The 12,770-nt window shown below is 45.9% G+C and overlaps 1 protein-coding gene across 1 annotated transcript in view; it reads left to right on the top strand.

Moving 5' to 3' along the window:
- The first annotated feature begins 9,794 nt into the window (after positions 1–9,794).
- LOC122378147 (neurogenic locus notch homolog protein 1-like) overlaps positions 9,795–12,770 on the top strand; it is a 43,221-nt gene continuing 40,245 nt past the window's right edge. The window contains exon 1 of the mRNA XM_043358872.1: positions 9,795–11,262. The gene's annotated coding sequence lies outside the window, so the exon portion shown is untranslated. The remainder of the gene's footprint in view (positions 11,263–12,770) is intronic.

Here is a 12,770-nt window from a genome sequence, read left to right as displayed (position 1 = left end):
TCAAGCAAACACCACAAGACAGTATAAATTACCGTTCAAATAACTATTCCTTGTCGCAATGAGGCGAGCAGCGTAACAAAGGGGTATGTACATATGTATAGTCGACTACAGAATGATGTTCCACTCCTCACAAGCTATCAGTTGACCGGAGCGCTAAGTTGTGCCGTTTATCACGCAATTGTCGCGTGTCGATTGTGAGCATTGGGACAAAGTTATAATTTGTGAACTCAGCCCGTGCGATGCGACACAGCCTACCACTCCAGGCAAATAATTGCCTGTAAAAAGTGGAACATCATTCTGTAGTCGACTATTACGTACCTATATTGAGCAACAAAATGTGGTGCAGAAACCGTGTCTATGAAGGAGGGGGTCAAACGACTCAAACTGCCCCCATGGAGGTGTCGATACCAGATGCTATACGGAGAGCATGGGCATAACGTGTCTGGGTCGGTGATGGAGAGACACACACTTCTTATCAAAGCGGGGCGCTTCGCTAGCTTACAATAAGCAAGATTATAAGAGTACCAACCAACGCATTGGTCCCCTTCTAGTTTCCTCCGTTGTATAAATGGGGACCATCAGGGGACTCTAGCCTGGGCACAGGTCATGGTAGTTTGAAGGGCGGTGAGCCCTGGCCATCCTGGAGACGTCGATGGAACATCTAACAGCAATCTAATCTAGCAAGCGACTTTTAGATCACCGGTAACTCAGAGGATCGTGACCAGACTCGTGAAGAGCGCTGAAATCACGAACTAATGACTCGTTATACATATATTTATTGGCACTTGGCAGTGTACTATATGTTGGGTAGTCTATGCAAATATGTAGATGTAGTTGAGGGCGATAAATCAACGGTGAGAAACTACAACTTATTGTCAATAATTAAAACACACATGACATTACTGATTTCCGTCAACTTCCGACCACAACGAACGTTTGCAGCAGCCCGTAAGTACATTTCCGATGCGTAGGTATTTTATATAGAACGTCAAGAAATAACTGAATAGACGTAAAATAAAGTTTAAATTGATTCGAGAACGTCTTACATTGAACCAGGTTGATCCCGCAACTAGTTTTTTTTTGCATCACGCATGCATCATACTCGTAGGTATTCAGTGGCGCGGGAACCGGGGGGGGGCTAGGGGGGCTGAGCCCCTCCAACTTTTCGGCTGGGGGGGCTCGTAATGTATTTGAGCCCCCCCAGCTGGAGGAATCGAAATCGGAAATCTACCAACACAATTTCATAGATTCATACATAGGCGCGGGAACCGGGGGAGAGGGCAGTGGGGGGAAGCTTGCCCTCACAACTCTGGGGCCGTGGGGGCGGTGCCTCACAACTTTTCATGAGGCCAGGAACCGTTGGGGCAGCTTGTCCTCCCCAAATTAGGGGTTGTGAGTCACAAAGGAAGAAAGCATGTGAGTGAAAAATCTACCTATTTTACTGACTCGGCAACTCATTTGGCAGCTTAAAACCTTTATTCCAGGTTGCCAAAACGGTAGTCTCTTCACTCAGCTGAGACGGAATACCTCACTTTTATGCAAATATTTTCTTTTTTTCGTTGAAAAGGCCAAGGTCTGAAAAATAAGTGGCCTAAAACCGATGAGAAAACTAGATTTGGGGGTACCCTAGGTTGATCTCTATGATGGTTCAGCCCCCCCAGTCTGGAAGAAGTTCCCGCGCCACTGTAGGTATTGTTCACCGATACCATGCCTATGTAGGATTTTTAGGTCGCTATATGCGCGTTTGTGTTTGGTTTGCCAGTTGCCTTCATCTTAGTTTATAAGAAAATGCATGACAAGCGGTCTATGACCCAACGAATGGAAAGCAATTCTAAGATGCTTACACAGAGTTGGGAGACCGGAGATGGTTGCAAGTCTGGTGGAGAAGTAACGAACTATCAGTTCGCTGCCTTACCGCCAGGATTGGAGGCTCTGCCAGTCATTAAAACCCATTTACGCCCTTCGTTGCGTTTTCGCAACGCAAGCAAGCGTCGACGTGATCGAAGCTTGAGAAGTGTGTAAAAGAGACTAACCGATGAGACAAGTTTCAGCGTGTGTAGCATGGTTGCGCGCATGATGCTACGCAGTTACAAGTCTGTGCGGCCGGTAAGTTACTGCCTAGAGCTCCCAGAGGGAAGTCGAAGGTTTTGTGAGTGATGACGTCACGAAAACCAAGATAAGTAGGCTAAGTGCTTAACAATATCGTAATGAAAATTGTGTAAACATATTCTGCAGAGTCCTTACAATAGCGTAGATATGCATTTTGTTAAGAAATAATGCTACAAAAAGGGTTTGTGACTATTTTCAAATATGACTACGGTCGCGTTGCGGGAACGCAACGAAGGGCACATCGGAAAGACAGCGGTGTTGCGAAAACGCAACGATGGGCACATTTGCAGGGTAGCGGAAGTATGAATATCAACAATAGACTTCACTCGTGATACGCTGTGGGTTCTCTCTTTCTCTCCCCCATCTTCCTCCCTCTCCTCCTCGTTCCCCAGCTCTCTCCCTCCCTCTCTCTCTCTCTCTCTCTCTCTCTCTCTCTCTCTCTCTCTCTCTCTCTCTCTCTCTCTCTCTCTCTCTCTCTTTCTCTCTCTCATTTTGTAGCCATGAGGCTGTAGCGGCGGAACATCTTCAATTAAGGGCGGGGGGGGGGGGGGCACTGCCGACTTTTGGTCCCATTCTTTCCATTTCCATTTCCATGCAACGCCTATAGGGATAATGTTAAAATGGCAAAATCAAGGGGGGCACGGTGCCCCGGTGCCCCCTCCCCCCGCGCTTCGCCGCCTATGCCATGAGGGTCGAGGGACGTGTATAGGTATGTTTATTGCAAGGTGCGTTCGCACGTAAAATGTTGCGACACATTTCATATTTGCTGGCTCAAACAGCCACAAACACTCCTTTCTTATTCTCTCGCAGATTTCGGCCTCGGGCTGTTACTAAGCAATGTGTCCCCATGCATCTGAAAATCGCATGGTAGGAAAAGAACCGATGCATCAAACGGTCGGCGATGCTAACGGAGCTGAGAGATAATTAGGTCCTTTGGAATTTGGATCTACTATGTACATTGTGCATATATAATGAATAAGGGGGATGTATTCTGGTATCATTCGACCGATAGGCATCGCCATTCTCTGGATAGAATCTGCTGACTACCAACATTTACGTTAGAAAAGATAACTGAGGGTCGGCAAATAGTGGGATAGGCCCCCTCTGGGGGTAGCTGAGCCCTTCGGCAGGGGTAATGAGGGCGGACCTGGGAAAATAATGATTTTTAGGATTCATAACTCGCATAGATTCATAAGCTGCTTAATGTAGAGTATACGCTTGTTTTCTTGCTTTGATAGGCTTTTTATCTAATCAGACCATTTTTAGAGCTAGCAGGATTATTGGAATTAGGGGAGACATTTGTCTGACCGGACACGGTTAATCGTAGACTGGAGACTGAGCCCAGCCAGTGGGCAGGCCACCCATGACCCACCTCCTTCCCCCCTCCCAAGCACTCACTGCACCCGGCTACAGGCGCGCTCCTATGTGAGCTGCCCGATTGCGATATACGTTGCCGGTCCAGCCCGGAACAGGGGGCTGAGGCGTGGAGGAGGATTCAACTATCCTGAAGATGGAAAGGACGGATTGACGTCGAATCACCATTCTGTCCTGGCATTGTCTCGAGAAAGAGGTTACACGTGAAGGTCGCTGAGAGTGGGGCCATGAAAATTTTGGATTAGGTGTAAACATGATAAACTGGGAGTCGATTTGTTGTGATGCGCTACGCCTTACGCGGGTTACTTGTTAGAGCCGGATCGGTCCTTTTTTCTTTTTGCTGAGAGTGGGTACGACTAACCTGCAATGGAATATTTAACTTTACTCCTAGGAGGGTGGTTAACAATGATTGCGGATATACGCGCATACGTGAGGCACTGGTTTACTCCCAATCCTCCGTTTAATTGTATTAGTGTGGGGTCTGATAGGTGGGGGTACCTAATGGCTCTGTCTAGCTTCCAAAAAGAAAACATCACCCTGGATACGTGTCAACCACAACTTTAAATGAACAGCAATGGACAACGTAAATGGTTGATAATGACCGTGTTGCCATCTCCCCGTTCGCGAATCATGAAGTTATGCTTCCTCACTGAGGCTCTTAGGCGGGTTATAGAGCATGACGGATGTGGGTTCCGCATTTTCAAGCAATAGTTGTCAACAGTTGATTGATGTTTTGTCAAAACAAATTAGCATATACGGCAGTTCAGTGTATACTTTATGTCCGTCTGGTGTGCCCGTCGTTGCGTTTTCGCAACGCTGATGGCGCCCGGTGTGCCCTTCGTTGCGATTTCGCAACGCATGTTTTTTACGTTTTTCTCGAAAAATTTTTGCTGCAGGCAAAAATTATTTTCGATTCCATGCAAGGCCCTGGTAGGAGCATAACATATTTTGATTTCGTCGATTTTCATGATGGTCAATATTCCTGGGCATAAATGGGTTAAAATCGGGTGAAAATCCGTCATTGTAAGGGGGGGAGGAGGGGCATGAGACCTGCCAAGAGTTAATGGCTTGGCAACATGTGGGGTAGAGTAAAACTTTTTCGACGAATTCCATAACAAATAACACTTTCCCATAAATTGTTTTACATTTTGTAATGACCTAGAGACAAAAGTGTGTACCTATAGGTATCATGAGGCGGCAGCGAATAGCTCCATTTTATTGCAAACCGTGAAAATGGAAAAACATATATATAATTTAAGAATCCAAACTGCGGGGATTACATCGCGCCTTCAACACCACACAATGGCGGGGCTGGGCGAAAACGGGGCGAGCAGTCTGCGGACATACAGCGATTACAGCGCCATCTGTAAAAGTAGAGTTTCCAGAATTGAACAGTAGGTAGCTAAGTGGTTGAGCTGCTAAGCTGGACGCTGCCAGTGCCTGTAATTGTTCTGGAAACTGGGGAAAGGGAAAAAGGACAAGACAAACAGAAACGGGACGTCGATGTGAACTGTGAAGGCCGGTCTGATGTGACCATATTGCGGAAAGTCGTAGCAATTATAACAATATAGAGTGTGAATCTATCGAATATAGCCGTCATCGCCACTGTCATCGCCAGGAGTCGGGGTCGGAGCCATGCCTACTAAGTAGGTAGAAGGTAGTAAACGCCCATCTGATCAACCCGTCCGACGTTTCCATCCTCAGGATACCGAGATCCTCCTCCTCGCTGCAACCCTCGATCCGGGCTGGACTGGCATCTCATGCGGGCTGCTTCCAGGGGAGCACACCCGTAACCGGGCGCAGTGAGTACTTGGGTGGGGGTGGGGGTGGGGGGGGGGGGGGGCTGGTCGGCATGTCCTTGGACGAGTTCAGCCCCGATGACTCACTAGGGTGTCTCCCCAAACCAATGTCTTCCCATAATTCTTATCACCCTTCCTGCTCTAAAATGGTCTTGTCAGACCGAAGGGGCCTAGCTCAACAAAACTATAAAAACTAAAGCGCCCAATGCCCATGCTAAGGGAAGTTGATCATAACTCCCTTAGCTTGGCACGCAGAAGTATATTTTTGTCACCACCCGATTCATTCACATTTTCTCTTTCAACGGTGAGCGGATGAAAACCTAGCTTGATTAATGTACGATATTTTTCTTCACTTTTGGAAAGGTTTGCAAATGGGCGTCTTACCCGGCTAGACGCCATGCATGGGTTCGATGGCTTAATTCGATTGAATTAAGCCATCGAAATTTGAAGCAGTGTATGAAGTCCATCATAAGCACAAAAAGCTCGAACTCAACCAAGTCAAAATCAAAGGTCACTCACAACTCCCGATGACCCGCATATGCATCTTCTCAAGACCAGAAGAAGTCACAAGTGTATAAAGGTTGTTTGGCATCGGCATAGGTGCTAGGAGACATGTCCAACAATATGGGCCTGTCTCCAAACCTAACCTGACCTATGAACGTTACGTTAGGTTATCCAACCTAAGTTATGGATATAGACGTTTTACCCTCGACTGCTGATGGGCGTTTTAGCTTATGGCACCGATTGAAAATTTAAAGAAAGTGCATTGAAACTAAGGGCCATTGTGCCGCAGCACGACCGCTTACGGCAAATTTAAATATCCAGGTGAGTTAGTAGAACAGCACATGAGACACGCATGCCATACTCACCATTAATATTATACTTTCAAATGTATGACATACTTTTTAAGAATTTCACGAAAAACAAACTCAGCTTCACTGCAGATGTACAACACATAACTGTTCCGCTCGTTCACGGTGATGTTATTTCAAAAAGGTTTCTGCTTCGTAAAGATAAATAAAAACAATCACAGTCTCATAGTTTTGACACAGGGGTGCAGTGGGCGTCTTACCTGACTGGGCGCCTTACCATCTTCTATCCACATTCTGAATTGGATATAAAACCTCAAATGAGCTTTTCTCAGCTTTGTCGAAACAATACCAACAGCACAATGCGATAAAGCTGTACACACCGACTCATTGTGCTTAAACGTATGATATGAAGGGACTGCGATTTTCCAACTCGGCTAGTAGGTACGGCTTCAATATAGCTCTGAAGTTACTTATTATTGGCAAATAAAATTGTCACGTTTTCAAATCAATCTAGCCTACCAGACAAAAAGAACCAAAACACATCAGAATGGCTGGCCCGCCACAGATTCGGTCACGATATCTGTACCACCGATCTCCGAAAATGTTGCCAGTCCAACGCGCGCGGATGTTTGCACGAGCTGACACCATTCCCAATCGTGCCATCTAACCCCACTAATAAAAGCTGCTTCAAACAGGAAGCAGTATGGAGGCTGCTAAGTACACATACCAACGATATATCGAAGCATAATAGCATCGCACTGCATTGCGCATTGTTCAATGCGCTTGTTGTTGAGGCTTGCCTGGACTGCAAATAGGTACTCAGGGCCGACAAATGTAAGCACAGCTGTTGTCGAAGGCTGGTGTTCAAAATCTACTGCTTTCCGGGTGTGTTTTAAGTCTTGTTTGTCTGTGCAGTGCAAATAAGATTCCGCCAGAGATTTTGATTGAAAGTGTATTTTAAGATACATAGAGAAGAAGACGAAGGCAAAACAGACACAACTGAAGGCACATATGTACCTACATGCACACAACAGGCCGTGGTTTAGCTAGCAATCAAAAGAAGGGCGTGACAAGTGGCATCGGCGTAAAGATCTTTCACATTAACATGTTACTTGTCCAATTATCTTTGGTTTTACTCGTATTGCTCTTGCCGTAGCCAAGGCCTATCCTTGCCAAAACAAAAACGAAAGATGATGCAAAAACAGCAACTAAAGACCACCAATTATTCCACATATTATGCGCCAATACACAAGAGCATAATCCGGCGTCAGGTTCAGAGCAGCTGGAGCCCTCATACATAGTCCAGAGCCGGAGCCGTGCTGAAATTTCCTCGAAGTATGGGCCGACAAAACTGAACCACTTCCGTCACAAGCAAATAAGAACCAGGGAAATTAGTCCTCGCCGGACATATTAGTTTTCTACGAACGCCCCGGGCGAGAGGAGGGTACGACCCCAATCGCCCTTTAGCCCCTATTGAGCTAGAGCTTCGCGAATAACGAGCGTCTGCGCCGCTACCCTACGCAGCTGTTTATCCTAATTTCAAGGTCTCAATTTAACCGGTTACCTCTAAGGTCAGGTCAAGTGCCTTAAAACACGTTTTCGGTTTTTGGAAAATAGCTTCGCTAAAAATGGTCGCGGAGTCGCGAATTAGGCACTATCGTGTTTGCCATCCTCGGGCGCGTCGAATGGTATACTTTTTGTTCGGATAAAGTCAACTGAGAATGTTAACCTCAGACGTCGTGTTTAGGTCAGGTCAGGTCCACTTAGGTCACGAAGTTGATCGTAGGCCATATTTTGTATATCATTCTATTAAGAAGGTCTTCTCGAGTCCATTGGTGGCTTTCCTGACTCGCTAGCTCAATTTGATGACGACAAACGCCTATGGCCCTAGAGACGTCATAAATGACGTCACCCACGGTCAACGATGCAAAAGTGAAGCACTGGATATTGAAATCATGAAATCACGATTCCATGTCCATGAGCTAGGTTTAGATAATTATCGGCGCCAAAATAACCGTTTCTATATTTTCCCAATTGACTTACAATGGTGAAGTGACGTGACCGACCTGACCTTAGGCGACCTTAAGGAAAAAATCCGAGATACCTATGCAAGTTGTAAGATCTCCGGAGGATACTAGCTCCTGTAAGTTCATCTCCCTGTGACAGCTCTTCTGGCACTAAGGACATTGCGCAGTTATGACATTTTAGGACCGTGCTGCAGATGCTCACTTATGACGCCATAGGTCAGTGAGCTGACCTAACCTGGAAATGCAGTTGGTGTCACAAGATCCAGCTTGAATCAAAGGTCAAGAACGCGAAGTTCCAGCTCTCTTTCCCGGAGTATTCCGAGCTATCGTGAAAAAAAAATATGGAGGGAGGCGGCACCCACCCGCCCCCGGCCGGCGAGGGTTAAGGAGACCCTCACACCTTCAAAAAAGTTAATGAATTGGCATGCAAGTGATGTACCGTGGTTCAGGAAGAGCAAAAAATGAATATCTACCAAATTTCTCCGAAAAAAAATCCACCGGTTTATGAGATATTAGACTTATATTTTTGTTAATTTTTGGGGGACTTCGCTGTTCCTATGACGTCATTTGTAAGCAATAATTTGTTATCTTAAAAGTGCGACAGATGTTGCGCGCAAGGCAGTATATACTACCCACGGACGTGTAAATAAACTATCCATATTTATACGTTTATTTATACGTCCGTGATACTACCACAGCAACCATTGTCTTGTACCTACCAAAGTTTTAGTAATAGATTTAAAGATCGCTAGATCTGCGCTGACCTCACAAAGTCGAAGGGGGGTTCAAACGCATTAGCCCCTTAGAATCCGAAAACTGCAGACTTTGAAATTAATTATCTCTGATTTAGAACATTTTTTAATGTTGTGAATGCCCGAACCGGTGATTGCAAGCCATGGACCCCGATTTGCCTATCTCAACTAAAAACTAACGTCAAGGTGGGATGGCCACTTTAAATAAGACTTTATGTTAAAAGAAAAACGGTCGGTCGAAAGGACGGATCAATCAATATGCCAAACCTGCAACACACGTATTACGGTTGAACTATAAACCTCTGTATACAGGTATGCAGAGGTCTATGTTCGGTAAAGTCTGCACCGAGCTGTCAAAACAGTACATACGTATAGATGAATGCTTCGAACTCAAATTCATAGCCTCCGATTCCATCGTTACTGGATAAGTTATTATATACAGTGAAGCTTTCTGCGGGTCTCCGACTCTCCTTCCTCGTATTTGTTCTGTCTCTATGCGGCAACTGAGTTGTGTCAGTCTATAATCAGTTTCCAATTCGTGGAGACCGTACCGCTCGGCTGCGTTGTCTTCGCCTGGCCATGTTGGTCGCGTCGCTCATTTTTGCTAGTGGACTGATCGCGCGTGAAATTTGAGGAGACGAAGTTTAAATCGCCTGAGACCGCAAAATCGGAGCCGGAGTTGAAGCTGCCGATAGATTTTCCTCGCGGCCGGGGCCGGAGCCGAAAATTGCCCGATTTCTCACGACTCGCATCTTTGATTTGTGCGCACTGTTTTCAAATACAATAAATATTGTTTCTACATCAAGTAAGTATATAATATAGCCATCTCTGGCGCCCTGCTCAAGTCAACAGCTCCCGACTCATCTGCGCGATAACCAATCACACCGCGCTGGGCTGCTGTCAACCAATGGCAACTCTGATGACGAGATCAAACTGCCAGACTTTGTCAACAGGAAACCATTCAGCTAATGCACGGGTATAAAGGGAGGGTGCGGCGCAGCGGGTCGCTACTGGTGCACTGGCGGTCTCGCCGTGCCTCCCGAGGGATACGGCACAGCTGAGCACCATGGCGTGGCTCCGACCCGTGCTGCTGCTGGCGGTTGTGACCCTGCTGCAGGTCACCGCCCACCGGCAGCCTATCAGCCGTCTGAAGCCATGGACCAACCGACTGCTGGGAGTTCCAGTGCGCCGGCCGACGGTCCATCGCGGTAGCCACCGTCTCGGTATCCGGCCCACTCTGTCGCTCCGTCACCGTTTCGGTATCCGGCCCACTCTGTCGCTCCGTCACCGTCTTGGTATAAGGTCCCGTCTGTCCGTCAGCCACCTGCTGGGCTTCCGGCGCCGTCCGTCGGGCGGCCACCGTCTCGGTTTCCGACCCCGTCTGAGGAGCAGCCACAAGTGGGGCAGGCTGATTGGGCTCTCCCCTCGTCTGTGGGGCAGCCACAAGTGGGGCAGGCTGATTGGCCTGTCCCCCCGTCTATGGGGCAGCCGTAAGTGGATACAGCTGACCGGGCTGCGCCAGTCACTCGAGCTTCACGGCTTCGTGCCCGACTTGAAGAAATATCTGAAGTACGGGCGGCTGATTGGGCTGTACCGAAAGTTCTATCGCCACGGCTACCGTCATCCGTTGGAAAAGTACGAAAAGCTGGACCGACTGCGTGAGATTTATCACCGGTTCTTTTACATGCACTGCAGCTCGGGCTTCTTCTGCCACCACCCCTGCTACCGGAGCGCTCATGATGAGGTATGTACTTACCCATAAGGTGACACAATGTTCATCACGTTTGGGTTCTTTTTTACTTCTGCAGTTTTGCAGTTTTGTTTACTTCCATTGAAATGACTTTTCATTTTCTTCAGTGGAAAAACAAGGAAGGATGCATGTGTCTGCAAGATTCTGACTGTGATGAAGGACTCGAGTGTGACAAGTCAGCAACAAATGCTACTCATCCCATCGGCACTTGCGGTGAGGACACTGTTTTGCAATCAACTACAGCACACACGTTGTTCGAAAAAGGCATAAAGTAGTTGAGCAGAATCTCAGTCAAGTTCAAGGTACGAACATTGTAAAATGTTATGTTTAAAAGCTACATTTTATGTTTGTACCTAAGTCATATGTCACGTCTGCGTTGACACACACGTGGAACACTTCATATAAAAGAGGCGACGCCACTTAGGTAATAGCTATGTTGCAAAGGTTGACCACGCTTCTTCCGGGTGACATTTTCTCTGCTAAGTGTGTCACACTTCCAGTCTTGGCATCTATTCTACTTCATTCCTAATTACAGAGCATCCAGAGGAATATTGTCAAGTTGGAGGCAGGTATGAGGACGGCTGCACCTGTGAAAATGATCAAGACTGTCAATCCGCCAAATGTCACAATCTACTATGTGTAAGTGTAAAAACATTAAATGACATGAAATAAGAAATGACAGAAATATTAGTAAGTTGCTGCCAAACAAGTAAGTATCTGCTTAGATGTTGTTTTTATCCGCTGGGACTGAGAGCGTGAGATGATATTTTTCGTACTCCAGCGTAAATGGGTAGCCATACGGCTTCCACGGTTGACAGTGATGACATCAGTCATCTTTTGCAAGCTCGTTAAAGATCTTTATCTTTCGTTAAAGATCTTTATCTTTATCTTTAAAGGAAATAGTTCACTTTTTAACATGGGTTTTGAACTGGAATAGCAGTTCCGTAGCTTGGGCTGAGACGAGCATAAATCAGGAGCTTTTACAGCCCAACGATCACCCTAGGCAAAGATATTCTATTTCTCGTCCCGAAAAAGGTGTCTTGCGTTGAGGATGTGTGCCTTGCATATATTTCCATCCAGTATGAAAAGAGCATGGGTCCCGAAAATTATTCAGAAACTAGAGAAATTATCTACGAGAACTCTAGAGAAATTCTCGTACTGATCAATTAGGACATTCAGGGGAACATTATCAGATCGAGCAGATCGCCCAGATGCCGGTGGCTGCGATAATTTCTCTGTTTCTGAAGAATTTTCGGGACCCATGCTCTTTTCATACTGGATCGCGTGTGCCTTACAGAAACTGAAAAGTTCTTCCTATATCAAAATATGGAAAATAATCTTTTGTTATAAAAAGGTTTTATTTTCTTTGCTGATTATTTTGAACATAAAAAATCATAAATCCCTTGCAAAAAAAATAATTTCGTGAAAGTGAACTATTTCCTTTAACGAGCTTGCAAAAGATGACTGATGTCATCACTGTCAACCGTGGAAGCCGTATGGTTACCCATTTACGCTGGAGTACGAAAAATATCATCTCACAAGTAAGTATCTGACTCAACACCATCTCCTTGGAATTAAACGACAAAGTAATATCGAACCATCCTCAGGCGGCGAGAGGCGTTCACACTTCACAATGCTTTTTTTTCGTGAATACATACAATACTCTGACCTCAAAATGGTCATAAGAAAGTTCCTTATGATTTTTATACTATACAGCGCTTTTCGCCGGTCGCTACTGGCTTCGAGGCCGCCATGGAAGGAGGGCGTCCAAAGTGCACCCCATCTTTCCCCGGACCCGAGATTCACGAGCTGACCACCGTCCTGAAGCAGCTTAGACGAAAATGCTTTGATGAAAAATTAGCAATTAGCAACAGCCAGTAAACCTGTAATATTTGATGAAGAAGAAGTGCATAATAAGAATGTAAAAATAACCAGTAACCTCATAACATCAATCAGAACGAGTAGCCAAAAAGTTATATTAAAAAAGAATGATTGAATATTTCGCTTCTGGAGCTTCATCAGCGATAATTACAGAAAAAACATACGTTTTTGAACACGTATGTATATGAAAACGTATGTTGAAAAATGTATAGGTTTTTCTGTTATTATCGCTGATGAAGCTCCAGAGCGAAACATTTGATCATTGT

Source organism: Amphibalanus amphitrite, unplaced genomic scaffold, assembly GCF_019059575.1.
Source record: "Amphibalanus amphitrite isolate SeventyFive unplaced genomic scaffold, NRLGWU_Aamphi_draft 000055F_arrow, whole genome shotgun sequence".
Lineage (NCBI taxonomy): Eukaryota > Metazoa > Arthropoda > Thecostraca > Balanomorpha > Balanidae > Amphibalanus > Amphibalanus amphitrite.
Note: the sequence above shows the minus strand (reverse complement) of the source record. Positions and strands in the feature narration are given on the sequence as shown.